The following is a 17,135-nucleotide window of genomic DNA, read 5'->3' on the forward strand; positions in this document are numbered from 1 at the left end:
TTCCTGCTCCTGTACAGACCTCCATTTAGCAAGGCAACATTCCCAGAAGCACTTCTAGACACAGTCTCAAACCTGATAACAATACACTCCAACCTATGCGTTCTGGGTGACCTTAACATTTGGTTTGATAAACCCAATATGACCCATCCAAAAACAATAATCACCGGCCTAGACGCACTGAACCTGCATCAGATTGTCCACAATCCAACACACACCGCTGGACATATCCTAGATGCCATTTTTGGTAATATACTGAACTAGTTACCTTTCAAACTATAACTCCAGTCAAATGGTCAGACTACCACTTGCTTGCTTTCCAACATGAAACAACGCTAAGGAACTCACCTAAAACTACCTTACATCCTTCCACCTATCGGCCGTGGAACAAAATCAATTTGGAACACTTGGAAATGCAACTAACATCCAGTACAAATCTGGAAACCATAAATTCTGTTCAAAATCTATATGAGTGGCTAAAGAAAGCTTTTGACATCCTGATACCACTCAAAAGCACACATCAGAACAAAAGAAAAAAAGCGCCTGGGAGAAACATAGATATAAAAGACATAAAACAACAAATTAGAAAGCTGCAACGTACCTGGCTCAAAACAAATGCCAAACAAGACAAACTTCACCTACAGAAAATTAACAGATTATACAAGCCGGCTATCAAAAAAGCTAAGAAAAGGTACTATTCAGACAGAATTAAAAACGCTAAATGTGCAAATAAGAATTCTATAAAATACTCAATGAATTTCGCAAACCAAATTGCCTAGAAGGAACTCATCCTGTTACTCAAGATTTCACAAACTGACAAATTATTACACGGAAAAGCAGACACGTTGGACTCGTACTTAAAACAGAAACAAAGCACCAGCACTAACCCTTGTACAAAACAACAATCCAAGAATGTTCTAATCAAGCCTCTCCGTTCCTTCCAACACACCTCACATGATAAATTTATGGACCTGGTCAAAGCAAGCAGGCCTGCCGGCAGCCCTTCAGACCCCTGTCCGCCACAAACTTTCAAGACAATTCTTTTAACAACCTCTGCTGCCACTCCAGAAAGAAGAATTAACAACGATTCCTTAACTACTGGAATATTTCCAGAAAAACTCAAAAAGTCATACATACTCCCTTTACTGAAGAAAACAAACATGGACCCGCTGAACCCTGATAATTACAGACCCTTTACAAATGGGTCTTTCCTGAGTAAACTGATAGAAAGAGAAGTGTTCACCCAGATGTCACAATTTATTGAAGAGAATGACATACTTTCAGACTTCCGAACAGGATTCCGTCCGGGAAGAGGCACTGAATCTGCCCTCCTTGCCATCTGGGGTGACCTAAAGAATACAGTTGACCGCTACGGGGTTGCTGCGCTACTTCTCTTGGACCTCTCAGCTGCCTTTGACACAGTTGACCATGACACTCTGAAACAAAGACTTGAATCCGGCATAGAGGGTACTGCTCTAGACTGGTTTGTGTCCTACCTTCGAAACAGAACCAATGTCAACCATACCCCACCTTTCTCATCCAAACCGTACTCCATAAAAGCAGGGGTCCCTCAAGGTTCTATCATCTCGCCCATGCTTTTCAACATCTACATGAAGTCATTAACAGTACTGATCAATACATTTCACCTCACGTGCTATAACTATGCAGATGACACACATTTACTCCTCCTTCAACTGGAATGCCCCAAAGGCAATGGAAAATCAGCAATTTTCTTCTGTCTCAGAGCCGTGGATCAGCAGATGATTTGGAGCCATCTCAAATTGAATGCTTCAAAAAATGAAATACTCACGTGTGGGGATTGGAAACATTACAACCCTCTTGCCGCATGGACTGATGAACTGGGATCACTGCCTGAAGTAACCTCGGAATGACCATGGACTCCAAGCTGTCGATGAATGCCCAAGTGGATAAACTAGCAAGATCAAGCGTTGCTACTATAAAAATGTTGCAACTAATTTTCGCTCATTTGGAATTTCTGCACAAGGTCCAAGCTACCATCTCCCTTGTTCTGTCCAAACTCGATTACGCCAATATCCTCTACCACGGATCACCTTTAACGACCATGAAAAGACTACAACGGATTCAGAACTCAGCTGCCAGACTACTCTTGCATATCAAACCGTGAGACCACATCTCCCCTGCCTTGAAAGCCCTGCATTGGTTACCGGTTGCCAGAAGATCCACGTTCAAGCTGCTTAGTATCACCCACAAAGCAATACATGAAGTAGGACCACTCTTCATCAGGAATAAAATCACCAAACACATTCAAGAAAGGAACATCCGCTCTAAAGGAGCATCTCGCCTCAAAATCCCACCATACAAGAAAAAAACCATGGGTGGCACATCCTTTTCTGTTCAAGCAGCCAAACCATGGAACTCTTTACCCCCCAACATAAGGTCCACCGACAACCACCTTTATCTTCAGAAAACTACTCAAGATTTGGCTCTTCCCTACATAAGCACCATATGCAAAAATAAATTTACAACATATCCCTCTTTATCTATGCAATTGTTTTCACTATGGATATGTACCTATCTTTGTTTATTAATTTGTATAAACATGTAAAATAATACTATGTTAAGGGAAAAAATAATAATAAATAAATAAAAATCATCTTTGGTCTACATGTACATACTTCTATTGTGCATCAATGTACCTTCCATGTACTTGGATCTGTGTGTCTGTTACTTTTCTCCTGGAAAAGCATATCCAATGCACTACCCTATTTCTCATCCTGTGCCTCTATCAATATCTTTAATCTACTTTTACTTACCTCCTGTATGTATCTATATACTTTCAATGTACTTATGGATCTATATATTTATCACTTTCTTCTAATTTAGCATTTCCAATGCACTACCCTATTTCTAAACCTATACTTCGCTCAGTATATCTCCTAGCCCAACCTACTGACTCATCTTAAACTTCTTTCTACTACTCCTTCCAATGCACTACCCTATCTCTCATCCTATGCATCTATCAATACATCCTCTACATCCACTCTCTCTTATCCCAAAACCCATACCACTACTATGATCTGATACCTCGTTTTACTATACCGATCCCCTAAAACAAATCTTTCTAAACTCTTCCCTTGACTCCTACCCTCCAAAACTCCTTTTTACTCATCCAAAAGCCTCCTCCTACTGCTAAGACCTTAAAAAAAAAATCCACTATCCTTTTTAATTTAAAATTAACAGACTAGCATGATCACTTTTTGAATTCCGTATTCAACTATACTAATGTACTACCCAAATAACTGAATAACATATCCATTACTCAAATTACTTCATATTTATACTATACAAATTTTCAACACTAATCCTTTATGGGTTCCGGAGTGGCGTGCTACTCGCCAGAAAAGCGCTTCAATACCCAGCAGGGGTAACAAGTGCTATATGAATGCAAATCTTTTTTCCCCTTTTATCCCTCTGAAATGACTTCATATTTCACCATATTAATTCACCACTAATCCTTTATAGGCTTCCTGAATAGCATGCGTCAACAAGCGCTATATAAATACAAACCTTTGTCCTCCTCTATCCTTCTGCTATCATTCCAAATCCAAATAACTGACTAACCTATCCACCACTTAAAATGTACTTGCATGTTTCACTATACTAATTCAACACTAATCCTCTATGGGTCCCGGAGTAGCGTGTTACTCGCCGAAAAAGCGCTTCGACGCCTCATCAGGGGTAGTAAGCACTATATAAATGCAATTACAATACAATACAATACATGTTAAGTAAAGGCTACTGGTTGACAAAATTGGATTTGAAGGATGCTTATTTGACAATACTAATGTTTTTAGAACACAGGAACTACCTTTATTTGAGGTGGAATGGGAACCTTTGGAGGTTCAAGAGTCTACCATTCGGCCTGAAATCAGCACCATGGTGTTTTACAAACATCATGAGACTAGGTCTGGGCAGAGCTCGTGGTGTTCTCTGCAGAATTCCACAGAGTTACCCAAACACTACAACAAATTCTGCAGAGTTCCGTGAGTTGGCAGAGTGATGATGTGTGCATGTGCAATGCAAGCTCAAAACAAAAGCAAATGTGGAGATAAAGTGGGGAGGGGGCTTCATCCTGTATTCTCAGCTGTTCACACAAAATATAAATATAATTTTCTAATATTTAAGAAGCTGGCGATTTGAGCGAGTTAGGTACAATGATCTTGCATATGAGGACACTGTGCACAGGGCTGAGATCGAAGCAGGTCACAGCGCGGGTGCTGCACACACACAAGATCTGTATTGTGGGCTTTACAAATAAGTACCAGGTCGCCCAGTACCATGTGGCCAATGTTTCAGTATTTTCACTTTTTGGATGTCTTAAACTTAGTAAAGAGTTTTGAGGGCCTGAAGTCTATTTAAATATGTAACAAATATAAAATGAAAACAGAGTGGTGGCTGTTTGTTGGGGAGCAGAGAGAGTGTGCAGCTCTCCAAATGTGTTCTATGAAGAGGGAGGCACCTCTCCACCAATATGCTTCACACAGCCCCATCATTAGCCCCTTTTCTCTGGTGAGCCGATTGAATCCACACCTTTCAAAAGAGCAATTCAACTGCAAATGTGAAGTGTGAAGAGGTGGCATGAGGGTGCAAAGGGTGAAATTAGAGCACAGAAATATCAGCAGGGAAGAGAGGGCATGAGGGTCTAGGAGATACAAATGAGAGAGGACAAGAGAACTAACAAAAAATAGTGAGCGGAAAAACGTGGATAAAGGGAGACAAAGAGGGAGGAAGCACTGACCGCCGGCACTCACTGAGAGCCATGGTGGTTGCATGCTTGTTTATTTAGAAATAGAATAGAAAGGTAACCTGTTCTTCAAAGCACAATCACAATGATTTACAAACCTCAACTTCGCAACACCTGCAAACAGGTTAGAAAAGCAAAGGAGACCCCACCTGCAGCCTGGAGCTCACCAGCTTTGGTTAAACTGGACAGAGACACTCACAGCTGGTGAACACATAAGGCTGTAGCACCCACGGGCAAGGGGTGATTTTAGGGCATGGATTCCACCACTATGAAAGGCACAGAACACACTGGAGAAGCACCTCTCCCCCCGCAGGTTAAGAGTCCCGGCTGGCAAGTGCTAAAATTGGGTGATAGAAGTTGGAGAAGACTTGTAAATTTGGATTGCTCAGGACTATGTGGTATCTGAGTCATCGATGATGATGTCATGCCTAGGGAGACCTTGGAATGATAGGTATGTCATGCGGAATCTTGAAGGAGAAAGATGAGCAGTTGGCCTGAGAAGCTGTTGGAAACTGGCTGGGTTTCCACTCCTTAAGTTGGAATAAACTACTTTCTTCTCCACATCTTCGCTATGGACTCATTCATTTCGTCCCTGCCTGGAGAGATACTTACACTGGCGCAATCAGCAGCTATAGGAGAGGATTCCAACAATCGCGAAAGGATTCGTATTACAACCATATGGGAGATTTGGAAGTCCTGCTCTAAGACATTTTACAGCAACCTAGTGACAAAGCTCTTTTAAATCTTTCATTGGTGGATGTGTTCGCGAGGCCACTCAGGGAGACTTAAATATTGCTCTATCCTTTCGGAACATATAACAGTAATGCCGGGGTAATGCCTCATTTTGAAATTCATCTCAAGGGGTTTGTTTCGTGTTTTGCCACTAAAGGGTTGAACAGTGTGTGTGTTGGAGAATAATGTTATCTCAGAGAAGCGATGGTGTGAAAACATAGAACTAATTAGGTAAACCACTTACGAACTATTTGTACCAGAACCCTCAGGGGCGATCCGGAGGAGGGGCTAGCGGTGTGCGATCCATTGCGGTTGATTCTACAAATGGGCTCCTATGAGCCTTTAAGCGGACGAGCTTCTGGATGACGCACCTGTGGGCCGGTTAGACATCGAGGCCTGTGACGGTTACTTGGCGGCCTTCTATTCCACCCCAACTACGTTCTCTACTGATGAGGGAAGATATCCCGAAACCCGGGCCATGTCTCGGGTCTAGAGATCCTGAGAAGAACAAGTAATCACTTGCACCTACTTAGGTGAACCACTTACGAACTATATGTACCAGAACCCTCAGGGGCGATCCGGAGGAGGGGCTAGCGGTGTGCGATCCATTGCGGTTGATTCTACAAATGGGCTCCCATGAGTCTTTAAGCTGACGAGCTTCTGGATGACGCACCTGCATGCCGGTTAGGCATCGAGCCCTGTGACGGCTACTTGGCGGTCTTCTCTTCCACCCCAACTACGTTCTCTACTGATGAGGGAAGATATCGCGAAACCCGGGCCATGTCTCAGTCTAGAGATCCTGAGAACAACAAGTACTCACTTGCACCTACTTAGGTGAACCACTTACGAACTATATGTACCAGAACCCTCAGGGGCGATCCAGAGGAGGGGCAAGCGGTGTGCGATCCATTGCGGTTGATTCTACAAATGGGCTCCCATGAGCCTTTAAGCTGATGAGCTTCTGATTGACGCACCTGCGTGCCGGTTAGGCATCGAGGCCTGTGACGGTTACTTGGCGGCCTTCTCTTCCACCCCAACTATGTTCTCTACTGATGAGGGAAGATATCCCGAAACCCGGGCCATGTCTCGGGTCTAGAGATCCTGAGAAGAACAAGTACTGACTTGCACCTACTTAGGTGAACCACTTACTAACTATATGTACCAGAACCCTCAGGGGCGATCCGGAGTAGGGGGTTGCGGTGTGCGATCCATTGCGGTTGATTCTACAAATGGGCTCCCATGAGTCTTTAAGCTGACGAGCTTCTGGATGACGCACCTGCGTGCTGGTTAGGCATCGAGCCCTATGACGGCTACTTGGCGGCCTTCTCTTCCACCCCAACTACGTTCTCTACTGATGAGGGAAGATATCCTGAAGCCCAGGCCATGTCCCGGGGTCTAGAGATCCTGAGAACAACAAGTACTCACTTGCACCTACTTAGGTGAACCACTTACGAACTATATGTACCAGAACCCTCAGGGGCGATCCGGAGGAGGGGCTAGCGGTGTGCGATCCATTGCGGTTGATTCTACAAATGGGCTCCCATGAGTCTTTAAGCTGACGAGCTTCTGGATGACACACCTGCGTGCCGGTTAGGCATTGAGGCCTGTGACGGTTACTTGGCGGCCTTCTCTTCCACCCCAACTATGTTCTCTACTGATGAGGGAAGATATCCCAAAACCCAGCCATGTCTTGGGTCTAGAGATCCTGAGAACAACAAGTACTCACTTGCACCTACTTAGGTGAACCATATGTACCAGAACCCTCAGGGGCGATCCGGAGGAGGGGCTAGCGGTGTGCGATCAATTGCGGTTGATTCTACAAATGGGCTCCCATGAGCCTTTAAGCTGACGAGCTTCTGGATGACGCACCTGCGTGCCGGTTAGGCATTGAGGCCTGTGACGGTTACTTGGCGGCCTTCTCGTCCACCCCAACTACGTTCTCTACTGATGAGGGAAGATATCCCAAAACCCAGCCATGTCTCGGGTCTAGAGATCCTGAGAACAACAAGTACTCACTTGCACCTACTTAGGTGAACCATATGTACCAGAACCCTCAGGGGCGATCCGGAGGAGGGGCTAGCGGTGTGCGATCAATTGCGGTTGATTCTACAAATGGGCTCCCATGAGCCTTTAAGCTGACGAGCTTCTGGATGACGCACCTGCGTGCCGGTTAGGCATTGAGGCCTGTGACGGTTACTTGGCGGCCTTCTCGTCCACCCCAACTACGTTCTCTACTGATGAGGGAAGATATCCCGAAACCCGGGCCATGTCTCGGGTCTAGAGATCCTGAGAACAACAAGTACTCACTTGCACCTACTTAGGTGAACCACTTATGAATTATATGTACCAGAACCCTCAGGGGCGATCTGGAGGAGGGGCTAGCAGTGTGCGATCCATTGCTGTTGATTCTACAAATGGGCTCCCATGAGCCTTTAAGCTGACGAGCTTCTGGATGACGCACCTGCGTGCTGGTTAGGCATCGTGGCCTGTGACGGTTACTTGGGGGCCTTCTCTTCTACCCCAACTACGTTCTCTACTGATGAGGGAAGATATCCCGAAACCAGGGCCATGTCTCGGGTCTAGAGATCCTGAGAACAACAAGTACTCACTTGCACCTACTTAGGTGAACCACTTACGAACTATATGTACCAGAACCCTCAGGGGCGATCCGGAGGAGGGGCTAGCGGTGTGCGATCCATTGCGGTTGATTCTACAAATGGGCTCCCATGAGTCAATAAGCTGACGAGCTTCTGGATGACGCACCTGCGTGCCGGTTAGGCATCGAGGCCTGTGACGGTTACTTGGCGGCCTTCTCTTCCACCCCAACTACGTTCCCTACTGATGAGGGAAGATATCCCAAAACCCGGGCCATGTCTCGGGTCTAGAGATCCTGAGAACAACAAGTACTCACTTGCACCTACTTAGGTGAACCACTTACGAACTATATGTACCAGAACTCTCAGGGGCGATGCGGAGGAGGGGCTAGCGGTGTGCAATCCATTGCGGTTTATTCTACAAATGGGCTCCCATGAGTCTTTAAGCTGACAAGCTTCTGGATGACGCACCTGCGTGCCGGTTAGGCATCAAGGCCTGTGACGGTTACTTGGCGGCCTTCTCTTCCACCCCAACTACGTTCTCTACTGATGAGGGAAGATATCCCGAAACCCGGGCCATGTCTCGGGTCTTGAGATCCTGAGAACAACAAGTACTCACTTGCACCTACTTAGGTGAACCACTTACGAACTATATGTACCAGAACACTCAGGGGCGATCCGGAGGAGGGGCTAGCGGTGTGCGATCCATTGCGGTTGATTCCACTTATTCATTGTCTTTGGTCAGGAAGAGTTGGCATTCAAGGAAACAAGGTGCTGATGGGTGTGGCATGTTTTGGGGTGTGAAGGATGAGTTGAACACATTTGGTGGTCTTTTATGTTGGGGTACTCGACTAGTGCCTCCGATTAATTTACGTGAACAACTGATGGACTTGGCTCATGAATCTCACTTGGGCATATCCAAGAAAAAGGAGAGGTTGCGTCAGATGTGTTGGTGGCCGGGTATGTACATACAGATTGAAAAAAAGATACCCATGCTCTTTGAGTGAGAAATCTAAGAAACCTAGGGTACATCTCATGTTGGTGAGGCAGCGCCCCTATGGGCCGTGTAAGGAGATCGCTTTGAACATCCTTGGTTCAATTCATAGCGAGGGTCATGAAACATATGTGTTGGTTGTGGTGGATTTGTACTCACGATGGCCGAAGTATGTCTGACAATTAGTGTTGAAACCAAACAAGTTGGGAGTTTCTTGAGGAGTCTCATAGCTAGGGAAGGTATTCCTGAAACATTACTGACAACACGGTTCAGTAGGTCTCAAAGGAGATGGAAGAATTTTTAAAGGCATGTAGCATGGCACAGCAGAAGTGTGCTTGCTACCATCCTGAGACAAATGGGATGGTGGAACAGTTAAACAGGGTTCTCAATGAAACCTTTATGCTTGCAAAGTCCAATTTGTTAAAGTGGAAAGAGGAGGTGGAACAGAACATTGAATTGTATAGGTTGACATCCCATAGCACAACAGGGATGACTCCATTAGAGCTGTTTAGAGGGGAACATCCTAATACCTTGATTGAGCTTTCTTGAGTGCATTGGGAATAAGGGGGAGGGGGCTACTGCCCTGTGGTGAAAAGGAAGAAAGAAAAGTGTTAGAAAGAAAATGTTTTTTTGATAAGAGAAAAGCTGTAAAGAAAACTGTGGTTGCTGTGGGTGATTTAGCAATGATCAAACGTCCTGGGAGAGTTTTAGAAAAAGCAAAACATTTGCAACCCATCAAAGTCATTAAGGTTTTTAGGTCTCGCCTTTTCCATTCGGCAGGAATGGAAAATGGAGAGAATTCTAGTGCTCAAAATACTCGTCAAACTAAGGCTTTTTTCTGTGCGGTTTTCTTCGAGTTCAAGTGAATCACGTGACCAAACAAGCACGCGCATCAGCCTCCCTCCCTCCCTCCTAATTGCATTTTTTCACGGCCGCTACCACATCAAAGGGCTTCTCCCAGTGTGTGCTCTGCGGCTTCTCCTCCCCTAATTATTCATGGCTGGCCGGCCGTACTTTCAGTTTCCCGGCCGCTCTTGTTTCCCTAATTCTCTCTCACGCTATCACGTGCCCTCTCTTGTACTGTTTTCTCTCTCAGCTCCCTCTTTCTCTATATCTTTATGTGTCAACTATGTCTCTCTTCAGATTATTTGCCTACCCGTTTGTTTCATTTCAGTTTGTCTGTCTTATTCATCCCTTTGTTGTCTTTCATCATATGTGCCAGGCTGTCACCCCTCATCGCTCTCTTTTCTGTTTTCTGCCTTTGCTTGGTATTCACGGCTGGCCGGCCGTACTTTCAGTTTCCCGGCCGCTCTTGTTTCCCTAATTCTCTCTCACGCTATCACGTGCCCTCTCTTGTACTGTTTTCTCTCTCAGCTCCCTCTTTCTCTATATCTTTATGTGTCAACTGTGTCTCTCTCCAGATTATTTGCCTACCCGTTTGTTTCATTTCAGTTTGTCAGTCTTATTCGTCCCTTTCTTTTCTTTCATCATATGTGCCAGGCTGTCACCCCTCATTGCTCTCTTTTCTGTTTTCTGCATTTGCTTGTTGTTCATGGCTGGCCGGCCGTACTTTCAGTTTCCCGGCCGCTCTTGTTTCCCTAATTCTCTCTCACGCTATCACGTGCCCTCTCTTGTACTGTTTTCTCTCTCAGCTCCCTCTTTCTCTATATCTTTATGTGTCAACTGTGTCTCTCTCCAGATTATTTGCCTACCCGTTTGTTTCATTTCAGTTTGTCTGTCTTATTCGTCCCTTTGTTTTCTTTCATCATATGTGCCAGGCTGTCACCCCTCATTGCTCTCTTTTCTGTTTTCTGCATTTGCTTGTTATTCATGGCTGGCCGGCCGTACTTTGAGTTTCCCGGCCGCTCTTGTTTCCCTAATTCTCTCTCACGCTATCACGTGCCCTCTCTTGTACTGTTTTCTCTCTCAGCTCCCTCTTTCTCTATATCTTTATGTGTCAACTGTGTCTCTCTCCAGATTATTTGCCTACCCGTTTGTTTCATTTCCGTTTGTTGGTCTTATTCGTCCCTTTGTTTTCTTTCATCATATGTGCCAGGCTGTCACCCCTCATCGCTCTCTTTTCTGTTTTCTGCATTTGCTTGACTCTTTCACTTCCGAGCTTATTAAAGCATAACCCAAGACAGAATACAAACCACTTTATCCATTAGCCTTATCCTTTTTATGAAATGTATTAATCTACTTGAAGTTGTGCGGGGCTTCTCCGAGAGGTAATGAGGTGTCAGCATCTGCTGGGGACCGAAGAGGCTTCCTCCTCTCAAGACACAGGTGATCCACAATTAACTGAGCGCCAGCAAAAGTGGGCTGGGACCGACTCCATTAAACCCTTCAGATGCTTGAGAAGAATCGATGTAATCATTTCATACAGCTAATACCCAGTGAGGGATGCGCGCGCATGCGGCTATGCAGACGACGTGCAAGAGAGGCGCGGAAACAGGAACGCGTGAAGATCCTTACAATAAGACACAGCGTTAATAGGTGGGCGTGATGTGCAAGGATATTATGATATGCAGTGAACCTTCCATAGTTACTATTAAACATGCATTTTTCCCTATGCAGACATGCACAAACAGTGGAAACAAGTACGGTGTTGTTGGCCAATACACTGACTGAATACGACCATAAGCATCAAACAAACAGAAAGCCACAACCTCAGCAACCACCAAAGAAAATGATGGTTGCAAGCATATCCAGGTTCTTTGAAGTTCGTGTCAGTGCTCATCACACAGCAGGAGCAGAGGCTGGGATCAGTCCTTGGGACTGCCTGCTGCTGGGCAAGGAGAAGGCACTCAAATATCAATAAAGACTATTAGATGGCAATCAGCAGTTGAACTAAGCCAGAACACAATTTGCAGTTTTTTAGAGGTTTCTCACTTCAGAAGGTTTGCTGGTTTGTGGACAACTAATTATGTCATTTGTATAGCTTATTTTGGGCCATTTATTAAAGTCGTTTTTCCATCACTAAAACTTTCACATAGTCATTTTGGCTAGCCTCCACACAACCACACACCCAACCACACACACAACCACACACCCAACCACACACACAACCACACCACACACACAATCTCACACACAACCACACACAACCACACACCAAACCACACACACAACCACACACAACTACACACACAACTACACATATGCAACCCCACACACACAATCCCACACACAACCCCAAACACACACACACACACAACCCCACACATAACCCCACCACCATACATGCATACAACCACTCACACATACAACCACTCACACATACAACCACTCACACATACAACCACTCACACATACAACCACCCACACATACAACCACTCACACATACAACCACCCACACATACAACCACTCACACATACAACAAGTCAAGTCAAGTCAAGTCAAGAGATTTATATAGCGCGCTACATACCCATAGGGTCTCAAGGCGCTTGAGGAAGGGTGGGGAATTACTTGTCGAATATCCAAGTTTTAAGTTGCTTTCTGAATGCTAGGTGGTTCTGAGTAAGGCGAAGGTGAGTGGGAAGTGAGTTCCAAGTTTTAGCTGCCAGGTAGGAGAAGGATCTACCTCCCATGGTGGTTTTGTTGATGCGGGGTACAGTGGCAAGGGCTTGGTTGGAGGATCGTAGCTGACGGGAGGGGGTGTAGAAGGACAGTCGAGTGTTGAGGCATTCGGGTCCAAGTTCGTAAAGTGCTTTGTGTACGTGGGTTAGGAGGCAGAAAGTAATCCTCTTATTTACGGGGAGCCAGTGGAGGTTTTTCAGGTGACCAGAGATGTGTTCTTTACCCGGGATGTCTAGTATGAGCCTGGCTGAAGCGTTCTGGATGCGTTGGAGTTTTTTCTGGAGTTTTGCGGTGGTACCGGCGCATAGGGTGTTTCTGTAGTCCAGGCGGCGCGTGATCAGTGCGTGGGTGACCGTTTTTCTAGTTTCGGTGGGGATCCAGCGAAATGTTTTTTTGAGCATGCGAAGAATGTTGAAGCAAGATGATGAAACGGCGTTGACTTGTCTGGTCATCGAGAGTGAGGAGTCCAGGATGACGCCCAGGTTCCGTGCGTGGTCCGTCGGGATGGGTGCTTTTCCAAGGGCCTCTGGCCACCAAGAGTCATCCCAGGCGGAGGGGGAGGTACCTAAGATGAGGACTTCTGTTTTGTCTGAGTTCAGTTTCAGACGGCTGTGCTTCATCCACTCGGCTACTTCTTTCATTCCTTCATGTAAGTTGGTTTTGGCGGTGTTAGGGTTTTTGGTGAGTGAGAGGATCAGTTGAGTGTCGTCAGCGTAGGAGATGATGTTGAGATTGTGTTGGCGAGCGATGGCCGCAAGGGGGCTCATGTATACGTTGAAGAGGGTGGGGCTGAGTGACGATCCTTGTGGGACGCCGCAGAAGACTTCAGAGGCCTCTGACTTGAATGGTGGGAGGCGGACTCTCTGGGTTCTTCCGGTGAGGAACGAGGTGATCCATTCCAGTGCTTTTCCTTTGATTCCGATGTTTCTGAGGCGCTGTAGGAGGGTGCTATGGCAGACTGTGTCGAAGGCAGCGGAGAGGTCGAGGAGGATGAGTGCGACTGTGTCTCCGTTGTCCAGAAGAGTTCAAATGTCGTCTGTTGCTGCGATGAGTGCAGTCTCAGTGCTGTGTTTGGCTCGGAAGCCGGACTGTGAGGAGTCGAGGGATTTGTTGGTTTCGAGGAAGGTGGCGAGCTGGTTGTTGACAGCTTTCTCGATGACTTTGGCCGGGAATGGAAGAAGCGAGATGGGGCGGTAGTTTTTGAGTTCGGTGGGGTCGGCTGTGGGTTTTTTCAGAAGGGCGCTGAGTTCTGCGTGTTTCCAGCTTTCCGGGAAGGTGGCAGAGATGAGGGAGCAGTTGATGACATCTCGGAGGTGTGGTGCTATGATGGAGTCTGCTTTGTTGAAGATGTGGTGAGGGCATGGGTCAGTTGGGGATCCTGAGTGGATGGAGTTCATCAGGCGGATGGTGTCCTCAGTGGAGATTGGGTTCCAGTCGTTAAGGATGTTCAAGGGGGGTGAAGGTCCTGCAGAAGGTTGGGTGGGTTGGTCTCCGGGTTGGTTGTCGAAGCTGTTGTGGATGTCTGCGATTTTGTTGTGGAAGAAGGAAGCTAGGGATTCACAGAGGGCTTGGGAGGGGGTGATGTCGTTGGAGTTGGCTGATGGGTTAGTAAATTCTTTGACGATGTTGAATAATTCCTTGCTGTTGTGGGCGTTGTTATCTAGTCGGTCTTTGAATGTGGCTTTCTTGGCAGACCGGATGAGTTGGTGGTGTATGCGGGTGGCGTTTTTGAAGGCGTCCCTGGTGCTGGTGTTTGGGTCTTTTTTCCATGCCTTCTCGAGGGAGCGACAGAGTTTCTTCGATTTCCTAAGATCATCGTTGAACCAGGAGGCGTTTTTACTGCCTAGTTTGGTTTGACGTTTTTTCAACGGTGCTAGGATGTCGGCGCTGTTGGATAGCCATTGGGTGAGGTTAATGGCTGCTTGGTCGGGGTGTGAGGAGTGGGCGGGGGGGTTTAGAAGAAGTGATGAGGAGATCTGGTCGATGGTGATTTTGTTCCAGTTTCTTCGCAGGGTGGGTTGAGGATGTTTGTGGATTGTGGTCTTATTGTAGATAAAGTGAACGCAGCGGTGGTCCGTCCAATGAAGAGCTGTGGTGTGACTGAATGAGACATGTTTGCTGGAGGTGAAGATAGGGTCGAGTGTGTGACCTGCAATGTGGGTGGGGGTAGTGACAAGTTGTTTGAGTCCGAGGTTGGCGAGATTGGCCAGAAGGGTGGTGGTGCTGCTGTCATTGCACTTTTCTAGGTGAAAATTGAGGTCTCCCAATAGAATGTAGTCCTCGGAGGGGAGGGCGTGTGGGGTGATAAAGTCAGTGATGTCGTCACTGAATTGTGCACGGGGTCCTGGAGGCCGGTAGGAGAGGGTGCCTCTGAGTGTGGACTTGGGGTCGGTGTGGATCTGGAAGTGGAGGTGTTCGGCGCTGGCGAGGTTGACGTCTGAGCTGGTTGAGATGCGGATGGAGTTCTTATGGACGATAGCGATGCCTCCTCCTGTTTGCTTGATGCGGTCTTTACGGATGATCTTGTATCCTTCCGGGATGGCAATGGTGATGTCTGGGGCTGAAGAAGCATTCATCCATGTTTCTGTTAGGAAGGCGACGTCCGGTGAGATGGTGTCTAGTAGATTCCATAGGTTGATGGCGTGTCCGTGGATCGAGCGGGTGTTGAGCAGGATGCATTTTAGGTTGTTGGTGTCAGGTCTCTGTTTGGTGTTGGTGGATGAAGAGTAGGTTTTGGTGCCGTCAAACTTGCAGGAGTTGCAAGAGAAGGGTCCATGGGTGTGTCCAGGAGCGGCTTGGACGCAGTTGGGGGAACGGCCGGGGTTAAGGGCAAGGAGGGTGGTGGCATCGTAAGTGATGCGAGTGGGCTGGGCATTGCGGGAGCCAGGGGGTCTGGCGCTGGGCGCGGTCCAGGCGCGGACGGGCGTAGACGGCCTTACCTTTGGCGCACTTTCGGCGCGGCCGTAGCGCGTGGACGCTGCGCGTTGGGACATCTGACATAAATGGAGAGTGAAGGGGGAGCGGAGCGTGGGAGGGTCAGCCGGGAGGCGGGAGCGAGGTGGGGGAAGGGCCAGGGGCTGCTACACAAAATGGCAGAAACAACAACAAGGTATGCAGCAGAGTAAACGGAGGCGCTTTTAATATTTCAACTGTGTAGCAAGCACAACCAGTAAGTGCGCGCTAGCGATCTCAAGGAATATGACTATGCAGGCAATATCAATTTATACACACAGAGCACAATGCAGGCAATATCAGTTTTTACACGCAGAGCACACAATCGCTACTAGCGGTGAGATAGTTTGCATACAAGCGCTACAATCCGAAATTGCAGAGACAGGCGCTACAAAATCAGCGTGATGGTGAAAGGGCAGCAGAGTCAGGCGCTACAATACCACGTCTGCGCAGGAGGAGGCAAGGGGAGCGGCCGTTCGTGACCACTCAAACAACTACACACACAACCACACACAACCGCACACACACAAACACACACATCTGTCACCCTCACTCTATCTATTCCCCTCACTCTATCTATCTATTGCCCTCACTCTATCTCTCTATCGCCCTCACTCTCTATCAATCTATATATCTATCGCCCTCACTCTATCTATCGCCCTCACTGTCTATCTATCTATCGCCCTCACTCTGTCTATCTATCTATCTATCGCCATCACTCTGTCTATCTATCTATCGCCCTCTATCTATCTATCGCTCCACCACAGCATCACTCAGGGGCACCACAGCATCACTCAGCACCACCACAGCATCACTCACCACTACCACAGCATCATTGGTTCAAATATGTTCTCTCAATGTTTGAAGCTTTATTGCAAATGTCACAAAAAATGTTAATATTTAACTTCTGTTCTGGGATTTTAGTCACTGAACATAATCTTCACAACAGTTATTTACAAAAGTTTAAGCTATTGCCATTAAAAATTACAATCACTTTTATTTAAGTATTAATTATTTTAAAAAAATTAAAAGCCAATGTTAATTGTAATATCAATACATCTAAGTAAAGGCAATACAAAAGTATTGGCATTGTAAATCACAAAACATAAATATAAAATGTCATTTACAAAACCAATAGCTCCAACTTTCCTACTGCGAGACCTATTGTCAATGCCAGTGCTTGTTTAAAATACTGTAAAGACACAAGATCATCGCATATGGAACCTTGGAAGAGTGGTGGTGTACAATGCTCCTCTGGATTCCTCTTTGCGTAAGGGGTAACTGGAGAGAAGCTTGGGAAAAGGAGGGGATGTTATTGACCCTCAAGGGCAAGTTGAGCCAAGAATGTCTTGTAGAGAAGTGAGAAAACCTGAATATTTGATAGGTTCCTGTGCTTTATGTATTCTCTGTTTATCTATTCCAATGTCTTGAGCATTGTAATGAATGTCTGACTAATTATCGACAGACACATTATCGATATACAAATATATCGCAACAAA

Source organism: Lissotriton vulgaris, chromosome 3_1, assembly GCF_964263255.1.
Source record: "Lissotriton vulgaris chromosome 3_1, aLisVul1.2, whole genome shotgun sequence".
NCBI classification, from domain to species: Eukaryota; Metazoa; Chordata; class Amphibia; order Caudata; family Salamandridae; genus Lissotriton; species Lissotriton vulgaris.